At 40.9% G+C, this 15,323-nt stretch overlaps 1 protein-coding gene across 1 annotated transcript in view; it reads right to left on the minus strand.

The window, feature by feature from the left end:
- Window positions 1–15,323, minus strand: part of LRP1B (LDL receptor related protein 1B) — a 1,292,938-nt gene that overhangs the window by 579,727 nt on the left and 697,888 nt on the right. The gene's annotated exons all lie outside the window — the stretch shown is intronic.

Here is a 15,323-nt window from a genome sequence, read left to right on the forward strand (position 1 = left end):
CACTCAGTAGTTCTGTGCCCATTTCTGTGATGATTCTGCCAGGCTGCAGCATACCATAACAACATAACATCCCAAAACAATTCACAAACTATATACTGCCAATACCACTGTATTTCAGCAGCCTCTCTGTGGGAACAGAAGTATTGAGGATAGCAGCCAGTAGGCATGCAGAATGTTGTACAACAGTGTGGCATGGGAAATTTTGTACAGCAACATATTTCTGCAAAATATATCATGTGTTTTAAAGATACTATGATGGCATGAATAAACCCACACTGGAGAGTTAAGAGTGTGGGACAACTCTGGGATCAGGAAGCCCTGACAGGCCTCCTGGGCATGCTTCAGTTGAAGGAGGGACTTAAAAGAGTCTCTCCAGCACAGCAGGGGGCGGGTGGCAAGAGGCAACCCTGCACTCGCTTCTGCAGAGGTATTATGCCAGGAAGGCATTCCCAGGAGCAGATCTGCTGCACAGAGTTGAGACACCCTAACCTGCTGAAACCCATGGACAAGTGCCAGCCATGACATGGGAGGGGAAAAGCAGTAGGAAGAGGCCCTTGGAGAGCATTAGCCAGACCATACATAATTCCTGCATTAAAGTGCTCAGAGGGGCCCCTTGCATTGTAACATGGTGGAGTTGGAAGGCCCAGGTTTTCCCTACTTCATAACTGCGAGGCAGGGCTGCTGCCACAGACTGCAACCACTAGGAGGTGCTGTTGCCATACACTGTAACGGTCAGGCAGTGCTGTCACAACAAACTGTAATTTTTATAAAAAATTTTTTTGGAGAAATATACAGTTTAATTTCTTCCACATAACTTGAGCAAATTACACATTATTAGGCAGGGAGGCTTGCCTCTGCACGGAGATCCACGCAAAGCTTCCATTTTTTAAATTTTGCTTGGAAAATCCACATACTAAACTGCATGGAATTTCAATTTATCTACCTTGAATATAAAGAGCTGTGCAAATTTTGAATATGTTTCAACCTGTTCTTCCAGAAGGAGAAAAGGCCATATCCTTGGCATTGTTTCATCTGTTTTGCACTATTCCACTGGTGCAGAGCAGCTGTAACATGGCACAACCAACCCTTTGAAGATTCTTCCAATGTAGAGCAGCATCAATCCATAGCAGCTCCTATGCCACACTCTCCTGACTCCTGTTTAAGAAATATGGTCTGGGCACTCATAACCAATTTAAATTAGAGCAGCCTTGATGCTGTTCTAATGTATGTCATGGACCACTCAGCAATCAGATGGCCCCAGGGTCCAGAGAATGTAAGATGGCTTAAAGCCACCTTTGCAACCCACCTCCACCTCTTATGCCAAGTACATCAATGGGCTTAAATATTGTTTCAGTACAGGTTTTGGATGCAAGAGGAATGCAGAAGAAGGCCCTAACAGGCCAATTTCATTATTTAATCAATTTTCTTTATTAACTTTTTCATAAGGGAAAAGATGGGCCTTTTACTTCAATTCATTTACTTCAACAGATATGAATTCTGATACATTATGGCTGTATCCATAGTACCATTATCATTTTTCACTGTATGCTATGATAAAAATGTAATTTTGGTATCTACATACAGTGCAATATTTTTATTTTGAAGTTTCTAAAATGAGTTCTTCACACTATCTCAGGGTACAAATTTAATAAACAAAGGGTAAACAAACATTGAATATATTTAATGTGTTGACAAATATCAATTGTGATAGGGTACACAAATCCCACATGGGCTGGAAAGTGTTAAACTGCAGCATGCACAACCAGCCCTGCTTCTAGACTTTTAGTGGGCATCAGGCCTGTAGGAAGGGACTGAAAAAGGGAAGAGCTCACTCAGTTGTAGCTGGCTAGGAAGGGGAGCATTCAAACTGTTTTTGCCCATCTGGAGTCAGAAATGGAGTTGGACTGTGGCTATGCCAAAAGAATGACAAGAGACATTAGATATGGGTTTAATCAGGTCGCAACTTTCATAGAATCATAGAATATCAGGGCTGGAAGGGACCTCGGGAGGACATCTAGTCCAGCCCCTTGCTCAAAGCAGGACCAATCCCCAACTAAATCATCTAAGCCAGGGCTTTGTCAAGCCTGACCTTAAAAACCACGATGTAAGGAGATTCCACCACCTCCCTAGGTAACACATTCCAGTGTTTCATCACCCTTCTATTGAAAAAGCTTTTCCTAACATCCAACCTAAACCTCCCCCACTGCAACTTGAGACCATTACTCCTTGTTCTGTCATCTGCTACCACTGAGAACAGTCTAGATCCATCCTCCTTGGAACCCCCATTCACGTAGTTGAAAGCAGCTATCAAATCCCCCTCATTCTTCTCTTCTGCAGACTAAACGATCCCAGTTCCCTCAGCCTCTCGTCATAAGTCATGTGCTCCAGTCCCCTAATCATTTTTGTTGCCCTCCGCTGGACTCTTTCCAATTTTTCCACATCCTTCTTGTAGTGTGGGGCCCACAACTGGACACACTACTCCAGATGAGGCCTCACCAATGCTGAATAGAGGGGAACGATCACGTCCCTCGATCTGCTTGCAATGCCCCTACTTATACAGCCTAAAATGTCATTGGCCTTCTTGGCAACAAGGGCACACTGTTGACTCATATCCAGCTTCTTCTCCACTGTAACCCCTAGGTCCTTTTCTGCAGAACTGCTGCCTAACCATTGGGTCCCTAGTCTGTAGCAATGCATGGGATTCTTCGGTCCTAAGTGCAGGACTCTGCACTTGTCCTTGTTGAACCTCATCAGATTTCTTTTGGCCCAATCCTCTAATTTGTCTAGGTCCCTCTGTATCCTATCCCTACCCTCCAGCATATCTACCACTCCTCCCAGTTTATTGTCATCTGCAAACTTGCTGAGGGTGCAGTCCACGCCATCCTCCAGATCATTAATGAAGATATTGAACAAAACCAGCCCCAAGACTGACCCTTGGGGCACTCCACTTGATACAGGCTGCCAACTAGACATGGAGCCATTGATCACTACCCATTGAGCCCGACAATCTAGCCAGCTTTCTATCCACTGTGTAGTCCATTCATCCAGCTCATACTTGAACTTGCTGGCAAGAATACTGTGGGATACTGTATCAAAAGCTTTGCTAAAGTCAAGGAATAACACATCCACTGCTTTCCCCTCATCCACAGAGCCAGTTATCTCATTACAGAAGACAATTAGGTTAGTCAGGCATGACTTGCCCTTGGTGAATCCATGCTGACTGTTCTGATCACTTTCCTCTCCTCTAAGTGCTTCAGAACTGATTCCTTGAGGACCTGCTCCATGATTTTTCCAGGGACTGAGGTGAGGCTGACTGGTCTGTAGTTCCCCAGATACTCCTTCTTCCCTTTTTTAAAGATGGGCACTACATTAGCCTTTTTCCAGTCTTCCAGGACCTCCCCCAATCGGCATGAATTTTCAAAGATAAGGGTGAATGGCTCTGCAATCACACCTGCCAACACCTTTAGTACCCTCGGATGCAGTGCATCCGGTCCCATGGTCTTGTGATCATCCAGTAGTCCGAAACCACTTCTTTCTCCACAGAGGGCTGGTCACCTCCTCCCCATGTTGTGCTGTCCAGAGCAGCAGTCTGGGGGATGACCTTGTTCGTGAAGACGGAGGGAAAAAAAAAGCACTGAGTACATCCTGTTTCCACATCCTCTGTCACTAGGTTGCCTCCCTCATTCAGTAAGGGGCCCACACTTTCCTTGGCTTTCTTCTTGTTGCTAACATACCTGAAGAAACCCTTCTTGTTACTCTTAACATCCCTTGCTAGCTGAAACTCCAAGTGTGATTTGGCCTCCCTGATTTCACTCCTGCATGCCTGAGCAATATTTTTATACTCCTCCCTGGTCATTTGTCCAGTCTTCCACTTCTTGTAAGCTTCTTTTTTGTGTTTAAGATCAGCAAGGATTTCACTGTTAAACCAAGCTGGTCACCTGCCATATTTACTATTCTTTCTACACATCAGGATGGTTTGTTCCTGCAACCTCAATAAGGATTCTTTAAAATACAGCCAGCTCTCCTGGACTCCTTTCCCTCTCACGTTATTCTCCCAGGGGATCCTGCCCATCAGTTCCCTGATGGGAATAACTTTATTATTACATAGATGTAATAATATAATAATGTAAAAATAACTTTATTATTAGATAGATGTCTGGGACTAACCCGGCAGATAAAAATGTGCAGTGCAGGTGCAAAATTTATGTTCCTCCAGCAGATTCACTTCCGGGACCCTTCAATTCAGCCAATTTTCTTTTTTTTTTTTTGGGGGGGGGGGGTGGAGTTCCACCAGCTCCCCCCCTTTTCATCCAGGTCCCTCCAGCAATTCCCTTGCTGGGACCTTACTGACCACCCCATCTCATAGGAGGGGTTAAGGTGGACTATAATGATGGGGGGTTGGCTCCCTGCTGTGCCAATCAGAGGAGTCCCCAACTGTCCCTGGCTTGCTCAATTAGCAAGCACCTCTCCTTAATTCCTTTTCCAAGCCATTTATCCGTTCTTTTGCACCTTAATTTATTGAGTATCTGCACTGAACATCCGCTATAAACTTAAATAAAGAGTTGCAACATATGGCCTACTATGCATGAACAGACCCCACCTGAACCTGCTGCAAGGAAGGCGAAAAAAACCCAACTGTACCTGACCAATATGTTGGTAAGGGAAAAATAGGGTGGTTGCTGCCCAGCCTGTCCCAAGTAAATGTGGGGAGGGGCCAGGCCCAGGCTGACCTTTTTAAACCCCTCATTCCTAGACGGTGAGGCATCCACCATGCTGACCGCTCTTCCAGCAGTTTTACATCTTCCTTCCTCCCCCAAGCCAGAAAGCATTGCCCTCTTCTCCCGGCCAGCCAGCCAAACTGCCCCCTGCTTGAAGTGCAGGGCGGTGAGTCAGAGCCTCCCAGAAGGGAAGACAGGCCTGACACCAGGCTATCTGGGTTTATCAGGGACCTGCCAATGGTGTTAAGCTAGGCCACAGAAGGGATGCCTCACTATGAGAAAAATGGTGGAGTCTGAGAGCTGAGCTCAGAGAGCAGGCAGAGGAACAACCTCGGAGGGGCTGAGTACCAAGCCCAGCTGGGATAAAGTCTCTTTTAATATGTGTTTGTTTTGGGACTTTCAATTCTGCTACCCAAAAGTGGGGGATTGAGCTTTCATGGTGATCTGGCCAGAGGGCTGAGCCATATGCCTCCAGCGTGGGCTGGAAACCCTGCTGGGGAAACTAAGGCAGTGACACTACAACCCCATGCTCCACCACGAAGAAGTACCCAGGGTGCGGTGACCCTACAACACAATGCAGATGGAATCATCACAGAGTAACTGTCTGTTCATATCTCCACAATCACTTCAATATGGCAAACCCTGAAATGGACAGATGGACACTAGGACGTTACCATACCACTCAAGCTCTATAAGACTGAAAGAGTAGCAAATTCCAGAGTTGAGGATCCTCCAGTGAGAATATTCATTCTCCGGCTCCCAGATAACTATAAATAAAGCACTCTAGGTGATTTCTTTATCTGCCTGAAACAGTATTATCAGGAGGTCTTTTATGACCAAATCATATATACCAACACACATGCTGATGTTGATTTAATATGCATTAAATGTGTATTGTTAAGCCACACACAACTTCATAGATCAATATTCATACCTAAGCTCATTCAATATACAAAGGCAAGACTCTATCTTGAAAATTAAAGGAATCCCCCAGCTTTAAATGTTTCCCAATGTTACAATTTAATATAAAGCCAATTCAAGAACCAAAGAGAATATCGTATCAAAAGACAGGTAAAATAAACTTAATAGTGGTAAAATAAACTCAATTATGTGTGTGTGTGTGTGTACGTAAATATGCACACGCGCATAAAATGGTGAAAGATGGAAAAAGCTCCTCAACTGAGAAAATCCGGCTAGATAATGCTGTGGCAGCTCAAAAACTCAACTACATGGGTTTCATCTGTTGTTGGGGAAAATATAAACATAGCTAAAAATTAATATTGAAGGATTTAAAATACATAGGGACTAGAAGAGGATTAAACCTTTTAGATCTTTAGAACAAAAGCTGTTTTAATCTCCTAAAATACATCAAGAACTTTAAAAGCAAAGATTGCATTTTTTATTCCACTTTCCTTGCTTCTTCCATAATATAACTTCCAATACCTCTCATGAACAATACCAGGCTTGAAATTTAAAAAAATAATTAAATCTAGTACTACAACACTAAATATATTAAAAAGCTAAATCAACTTCTAAAACTGCATAGATATAATTTGCCTGGTACATCAACAGTTTTGAATTAACTGATCAAAAGATGTGGTTGAGGGTTTCAAAAATGCAAATTTCACCACTTGTTCAATCGGCCAAGCTTAAAATGACTATTATTTTTGTCTGGTTCACCTCCTTGCATACAAAATTTATATTACATAATGCTTCAAGTTGTATTTCTGTCAAGTATTTGCACTGTGACCTTGCTAGGCCAGGGACACTTTTCCGATGTTTTTTTCTACAACACCTAGCGTAATGGACTCGCAATGTTGACTGGGACTTATAGACTCTCCTAGACTGTTGCTGTTATGAGTACTACTACTACTACCATGTAACATCCATTGAGAGTGTTTTGTTTATTTTTACGGATTAATTATGTGCTCTGTTCAGGGCCTAACGTTAACTATATAAAATCGAGCATTAGCGCCCAAACCATCTCATCCTCCCTTTCCTCTCCTTGAAGTGTCTCTTCTGTTTTCTTCCTCTAAAATTCTACCTAGCTAAGGTACTTATATGTCCCCCATACCATAGTATCTGAGTGTCTTACAATTTTTAAAATATTTATCCTCACAACACCCTTGTGAGGTAAGAAGTGGTACTATCCTCAACTGATGCATCAATAAGGTACATGACTTGCCCAAGGTCACACAGGAAGTCTATCAAAGGGGAGGGACTTGAACCCAGGCCTCCTCCGTCCCAGACTAGCGTCCCAATCAATGGACCACCCTTCCTTCATGATCAGATCTCTTCCGTCTTATGTCTTCTGTGGTTCCCGCTTTCTCCAATTTGACCTGATATCACTTGCTCGGTCTCTTCCACCACTCCTTCTCCCTCCAATATCGAAGAAAACTGTTAGTGTACAAAACAGCCTCAGCAGACAATCCTCAGACTTTTTAAAATGTGAAAATTAATCATGAAGTAACACCAGTTCTTGGCTGCTCTGCACCACTCAGGAGGTGGAAAGAGGCCAAAAACTGTCTGCAAGTGGCTGGCAAAGAATGTCACTGTTGGCAGGAAACTCCCTGCTATCTACTTCTAGACTCCCTATTCCTGTGACCTCTAATCCCAGTGTAGGGGCATGTCTGGATGAGGAAGATGATTTGGCAGAGCTTTGGTCTTTCATGGTAATCCTATACTGGTTTAAGGTCTAACTCCTAATTGCCAGATCCTTTAAATTGTGTTGGGAACAGGGCTAGTCCTTGGAATCAAGGAGACTAACCTGGCTCCCTGACAACTGCCCACTTATGTCACACTGAATGCTAGACACAGAAAAGAATCTAGCTCCAAAAGTTCAAACATTACCATTCACTTCTGAAAATTCAAGCTGCAATACATGTTTGTCATAGTCATAATACCGATAAGTTATACATTTCGGTGTCCGAAGTCAACAAGACTTGAGAAAAGGAATGCAAATTATATACATCTAGTATTTTCTGTTCTTTCTCATGTTAGTTATGCTATTTGGACTCTAGTTTGAACCAGATTATTTTTTTTGCACATGATGCGAACTTCCCTTACTAATCTAGAACAATATGCTTAGAAAGACTGTCTTGGAATTGACAACAGGTATATGGTTGACCAACACTGAAACATATGTGTGACTGAGGAATTTTATCACAAACTATATGTAGGAACCCATCCATATACTGTCATAGGTATGAGGTAAATACTAATCATACCTGACAAAAGCACTGATACAGACACCCTGCCTACAACCTGATCTACATATGAAAACCAGCCACTCTAAAAAGAACAGAATATAGCTTGAATTGTGCTGCTATAAACAGCATGTAGAAGTAAAGTTACTTTTTCCTATTAACCACTCCTATAGCTTTTTCTGAAACATCTGATTCTGGACACTGATTCTGGACATCTGATTCAGTCAGATACGATATTAATTATTATTTATTTGTATTGTCCCTGGTCTAAAGAGATGAAAGTGAAGTTTTCCGCATACACAGTAACTAAATTTTATTGTGTTGCATTTATTTCTCCAGCTAACATACTTCACGAGATATGAGAGGGATCCCCACACTCCGATAAGGAAGCAGCATCAAACAACTCCTCAGTAAAGAGTGCCATGTATTAAATGTCATAAATTCAGTCAATCTGGAGATTATTTAAGCGTCTGTTTTGGAGTCTGTGACTCTGAGCCAGAAAAGGTTAAGGAACTTGCAGGCTACGTGCCTCAAATTCTACCTTTAAAGACATATTAGAGAAGTATGTCAATGGTAATTAGGGCTGTTCCTTAAAATATCTGACAAAGCCATGTCAGATAGACTAGAGCTTTGAAATGCAAACCTATGTTGTTAGGGAATTAGAGGTAAATACTAATTGTATTTGTTTACTTATATCTTGTTAGATGTTAACCATGTAACCAGACTGTTCCTGTCTATTACTGCTTTCTGTTGGTTCAGAGATCAAAAGGAAATCGTAAGAATTAGATGGAACTTGGGTGTAATAAAATCATTGTCTTTATTTCTCTTTGAAGTTTGTCATAAACTGTGTATGAATTCCTTAATGGAGAATTACCTTACGATGATGAATGCAACTAATTACCTGATATACATAGGAAATAGGAGGTTTTACTTCAAAACCACTATTCTTCACCCAAGGAATACCTGATGTCAAGTGTTTATCGATACCTGTCAGAGATCTATAAAAGAACTCCAAGGACCTGATCCTGTTATCTGAGATCTACTTGAGCTTTGTCAAGGGAAGCTTGAGTCGCAAGACTGAGGTCTCCAGCTCCAGCCTGGATTACCCTGCTACTTCTCACGGAAGAATTTGAACAAACTCTATATATGGATTGCCTGTTTGGACTATAAGTGGATGAACTGATTCTGGGAAGAACTTTTTGCAACTCAGCAGCTCACCATCTCCACTATAAAACTGACCTAAGAACAGGTTTCAGAGTAGCAGCCGTGTTAGTCTGTATTCGCAAAAAGAAAAGAAGTACTGGTGGCACCTTAGAGACTAACAAATTTATTTGAGCATAAGCTTTCATGAGCTACAGCTCACTTCATCAGATGCATTCAGTGGAAAATACAGTAATCTCCCCACTATATTTTCCACTGCATGCATCCGATGAAGTGAGCTGTAGCTCACGAAAGCTTATGCTCAAATAAATGTGTTAGTCTCTAAGGTGCCACAAGTACTCCTTTTCTTTTGACCTAAGAACCTTACTCATATCTATATGTATAACAATCTTTTAACCACAATACTCTCTCTTTTCTTTTTTAATAAATCTTAGTTTAGTTAATAAGAATTGGCTGTAAGCATGTATTTGGGTAAGATCTGAAATAGTCATTGTCCTGGTGCGTAATGTATCCGATCTCTTGGGATTGGTAGAACTTTATATATGATTAACAAGATTTTCAGTCATCCTCATCATATTTGACTTAGCTGTCTGGGTGGGAGCCCAAGGCTGGAGCTTTGAGGGAACTGTGGTTTTGGTTTCTGGGTAACCAGTAAGGTGTTGTAGAAGCTATTTTGTTGCTGGCTTGATGAATCTAATTATTAGAATAATCACCAATTTCAGGGATTGTCTGTCCCATTCTTTGCAGTTTGCTGATTGAGCATTCTCAGTGTGGCCCCTCCAGGCAACAATGGTCACATAGTCCTTCAGCTTTTTTTTTTCAGAACTCACTCTTTACATAGCACACTTTCTCACACAAAACCCACTTCTGTTGATCATTGCTGTGGTAAACCACATTACATCTCTCATTCCCCAAAAGAGTGGTAAATTCCAGGACCATACATAGACCTTAGGTCTCTTTCTGTGTCACACAAATATGTGCATATCCTTACTCCAGAGCGGGGTAGAAAACCTGTTTGCAGAAATCCAGTACATGATACACTGAGTGACATCAACAATGGCCTAAGGTAAAGTGCTACAGTTTTACCCAGTAGATGAAATATCAATTCCCCTGGGCTGCCAGACACTTCAAATGCAATAATAGCATCTGTAAAAGGAGTCATTACTATCTCAATGAACTTGTAATATGATAAATTGTTTAACAACCTTTCTCTATGATTTTGTAATATCTCTGGATTCATTATCATGTTAATAGAATTATCAAGGTTTCAAATTCCTTGCAATTTAAATATTTTCTTTTCCTGTTTGTTTTTGTCTTCTCATTTTTGTAATGATTTCCTTTAAATAAAAATGTAGCAAATTCAATTTTAAAATATGTTAAAACTTATTAAGAGTATGACACAGATTTATATAAAGCACTGAAATTAAGTAGTACCAAATGTTCATGCCATCCCTAAGTTGCCCTACTGAGAACAGATTTTTCAGCAATCATACTTTCACTTTTCATAATAGAAAACAAAAGACAAAAGCTGGAACTGGTGACTAAAGAAAATCACAGTAAGACATCAGATTGATGATTTTTTTAAACTGTTCTTTCCCTATAAATGTCCTCCACATCATTGTCCAGGCACAGCAGCTGTGAGCAAGGAGCATGGATTAATGAAGGTATGAGAGCACAGTTATTTTAATGTAAAAAGATCAATCAACATAAGGAAGGCTACTGCCAGTACCACTGAAGCTTACGTAAAAGACAATACAAAAGATTTAGAGTAAGTCAGGATTCAGAAATTCATGGGTTTTGCATTGTTTTAATGGCAACCCTCCCCTGTAATTAAAAAAGCAGTATGATCTTTTAGATCTGTATTCTCTAAACTACTGCCATGGTTTATATTAAAATAAATAAATAAAAGTATAACCCTTCTCGTCTTTCAAGATGCTACTCTTGGGTCTGTCTTGTCTCTCCTGTTCGTTTTACTTTCTTTATACAGTCCTGCAAGATGCAGGCCACCACCTGCAATGACCTGAACTTCAACGGGAGTCAACTAAACGTTTTTTTGATCAGAAAAAGCAAATTAGTTGAAACTGAAACTTTTTGCAGAAATGTATCAGTTGCAACAAAAAACTTTTGTATGGAAGGTTTCTGTGGTCAAAACCAGAAAGTGATCCACCCCAGAATAGCAAATAGCTAAGGACCTCCACTTGGGGGTTTTATTATGCTTAAAATTTCCTGCGAATTCATCTGTATTTATTACAAAAATTAAAAATGGGTGAAAATCAGTGGAGAAAATTAACACAGCTTTGTGGGCAGGAAAAAAAAACAACAAAGACGGAAAAGTAAGAGTATTGAAAGTAAATGCAGTTTAACGCTGTGGTTAAATATTTTACTTTTAGCTTTATTTTTTAAAAACTTTACTATGAAGAGGAAATGGATGGAGCCACGCTGAAGGGCTGGGGTCAGAATGGGGCTCTATCCATCAGAGGAGGCAGATGGGTGCTCTCTCTCTCCCCAACTGCACAGCTGCAGCAGCTACCAACTCACAGTTACCTTCCTCTGAACAGGTGCACTGTGCCATCTGGTGGGAACTGTGCAAGGGACAGCCAGGTTTTGGGAGTTCTGACACTTGCAAAATTCATGTTAAAAAAAATCAGTAGACCCCAAACTTCACGTTTTTCAAAACCCAAGAATTTTTCAGCTAAATTCAGTAAATTCCAAAAATGAAAAAATACATGTTTAAATCACAGAAAACTGGATGCAAACAGGTTGCTATGGAGACTGCTAGAAATAGGTCACATTTATAGGGATGGTATGTATTAGATGGATGGGGCGGAAGGTTTTAAAATAAGCAAGTTTTCCGAAATATGTTGAACAAGCTCTGCTTCTATCACTAATAAACTACAGAACTGGTGTATTTTGATCTTTAATCTTGTTCGATATGGATTCAATGTAATGTTCTGTCAAACTCTGAATGCATGATGGCAGGCCACTTTCTCAAATGGCGAAAGAGCCTACAAGCAAGAGTAATTATGTCAGCCTCCTCACACTACTTGGACAGTGTTTTGGGGCCACTGGATCTGTGTAATTCCAGTTTCAGTAGCCCCTCTCCTGCCTTGGTCCAGTGCACCCCCATCACTTTCCACACTAAGCTTCGTCGACAAAGTAACCCAGTGTACTCCTACTCTACCCTCTTTAGGAAAATGCTGCAAAGACCTTCCATAGGCCCACCTATGCCAGAGTAAACTGTGTGCTATATTAATAAGAACTAAAAATCTAAAATAAGCGTGAGATGACAAACTAGGATACAAGAGTTCAAAAATGGTCTAAATTGTCAACAATGGGCTAAGAATTACTTGCTCGCCACACTTGCTGAAATTACTTTAGTCTGCTAAATCAAACTCAACATGTATCCAATTCTAACTATTTCACAGAATGTAATAAATCCTGTGACATCCATGCTATGGTGGCTTGTGCTGCAGTCCCTCAAAGTATGTACAAAATTGCAAATGTATGTTTTGGAATTTCCAAGCACAAATTAACAATATTCAGCATACCCAAAAAGATTAAAAATGGGGGGAAGGGAGGAGGGGAAATGCTACTATAAGATCTAATACATTCACTGTTGTAATTTCTTTCTGCTAGATTATCATTTAAAATTCATATTTAAAAGAAAGACCCAAGAACATTAAAATATATTCCTTATTCTTTCCTTTAGCTTCAAGTCAGATCATGACCAAGGTGAAATCCTGGCCCCAATGAAATCAATAGCAAAATTTCCTTTGACTTCACTGCGGCCAGGATTTCACCCTAGATCTCTAATAGTTTCACAACTTCAATGAAAAAAGCATGAAGTATTGGAGTCAACTCACTACTGCGTGTAATCAGTTGTACTCTGATTTAAAGTTAAACAAAGGAATAAGGAATGCAATTTTGATCACTTACTTACTTCATAAGTAAAAGTTATCCTGAAGCAATTTTATCAGTGTTTAGCATTCTGGACATTCTATGGGATGTTGGTGATTAACAATATCACCAAGGAGGGGGACATCACATCCAAGTACAGTAGTGTACTTCCATTGACTTCAATGAAACTGTGCTGAATTACTGACTGGCTTACTGACAACGTTCTAGCTGAAGAACTGGCCCTACATATAGGAAATGAAGACAATAATCATTTTTATTTTCACATAGTCCCTTTACACAGATACATCCCAAAGTACTTTACAAACTATGTTGGCTGTTCAAACTACATACAGAAGTTCGGACTTCGCCCAGCCTTGCCCAATGCATAAGGAATGGCCAGGGTTGAAGGAGCCTTTTCCCCACTCTCCTGTGACCTTTTGTCCTTGTACTCCCCAGCATGCAAGCATTATGTGGGTGTTCCCTGTTCATGGGAGCTCTAACTGAACAATCCTTAAATTCCTTGAATGTTTCTGATATTTGTTCCAGTGTTCAACCAGCTCTCATTTTGAAAACCTGAAACCGGGTTTATAATGCACATTTGGAACCCTAAATATAGCTACCATTTCTGGTGCTGATGAGGGTATCACCTCTACTGTCTCTTTTAGGAGGAAACTTGCTGGGTGCTGTCAACTAGTTACCCACACTACACAACTGTTTAGTACAAGAAGCTAAAAATGAGGATTCACAACTGAAACCACAAGGGGAGTCAAGATACCACACTGCAATGTACTGAGCACTCAATTCTCACTCAGCAGCTAGTAGGATCAGGTTCCTGTGTGGGCAGACTGAAATTACTTGAATTGGAATATTGCTAGGGCTAACACACCTACTCTTGCAAGAAGTGCCATGCACAAGTAATGGGGACCTGTGATCAGAGAAATGGCAACTAGAGCAGCATACGTATTAATTTTTTAAATGATAAAAATACCATGACAAGTGCTCTTCAAATATGCTTAGTATTATGAAACTATATGGAGCTCTGACTAAGTTAGCGTATGTCTACACTTCAGCCTGGAGCATGCTTTACAGCTCAGATAGGAAGACGTGCTAGCTTTGCTCAAGTTAGCATACTAAAAATAGCATTGTATCACAGGTGGTAGCTCAGGTGGTAGCAGTCTGTATATGTACCCGGGTGTCTGTGAGGGTTTGTACTCAGGAAGCTAGTCACAGCTGCCACTTATACTAACTCCAGCTACACTAGTCTTTTTACTGTGCTAGTTTGAGCGGAGCTACCATGTGTATGTCTACCCAAGCTGGGAAGCATGCATAAAACAAAAGACAAATTCCATGGTGTAGCACATGAGAACTGGGGACAAATCATTCTCAGTGGAAGGGATCCAGCTACAGAATAAACTTACAGAGTATATTAGGCAAATCCCATCAAACTATCTTTAGGAAACACTGCAAAATGTTCCTCTTTGGAAAAATATTTCCATCATAACGAGAATGGCAACAGAAGAAGAGGAGCTCTGTGTGGCTCAAAAGCTTGTCTCTTTCACCAACAGAAGTTAGTCCAATAAAAAAATATTACCTCATTCACATTGTGCAACTTACAACATTGATACATTGATCTACCCAAATACCCACCAAAAATAAACAAACAAATAGGGTTTTGTAACAAACAAATCTACCAACCACCATCAAAATTAAACATATGAAAACAACGTTTATTTTTATCCCCAAAAGCACAGTATAAAACCTAAGATCATATACACACAGACACCATAAAAAGCTTTAATTAATTACTGATATATCAAACCAGCGTATTTTCCTTATATCAGCCCTATAAAGTGAGACCTTTAAAACACTTTTTACATGGAAAATGTCCTTTGTCATGCCTCTTAAGCAGACCAAAGATGCCTTAAAGCTGTTGGAGAAACCCACTGGTGAATTCCCCGTGCAGGGATACTTTGTATAAAGCTGGTGTGGCTGGCTTTGTCACTTCAGGCACTAGCTGCCCTTTCCCCATTGTAAGGGGAAAATGGAGGTATGTTGGGGGCAGGGCATGGAGAAGGAGAGGATGCATACAGAGCAGAGCTACACATGACCCATTATTAGCATAAGATTCCAGTAGCATAAATTAGGTTTACCCTTGCATAGCCCTAAGGTGCTAGAGCCATGTGACCCTGTTAGGGAGCTGCAACTGGCTACCAGCAACCTTCTTGCCTTTCTGTTCAGTCTGTGCAGCTCAAATACAGTGGAGAATCAAGTCCAGAGTGCTTTTTATTACAGCCAGGACTTGAATGAAGCCCCACCAGTGAAGGCTGCTGAATCATCCCAC

The sequence above is a fragment of the Natator depressus genome, chromosome 11, assembly GCF_965152275.1.
Source record: "Natator depressus isolate rNatDep1 chromosome 11, rNatDep2.hap1, whole genome shotgun sequence".
NCBI lineage: Eukaryota > Metazoa > Chordata > Testudines > Cheloniidae > Natator > Natator depressus.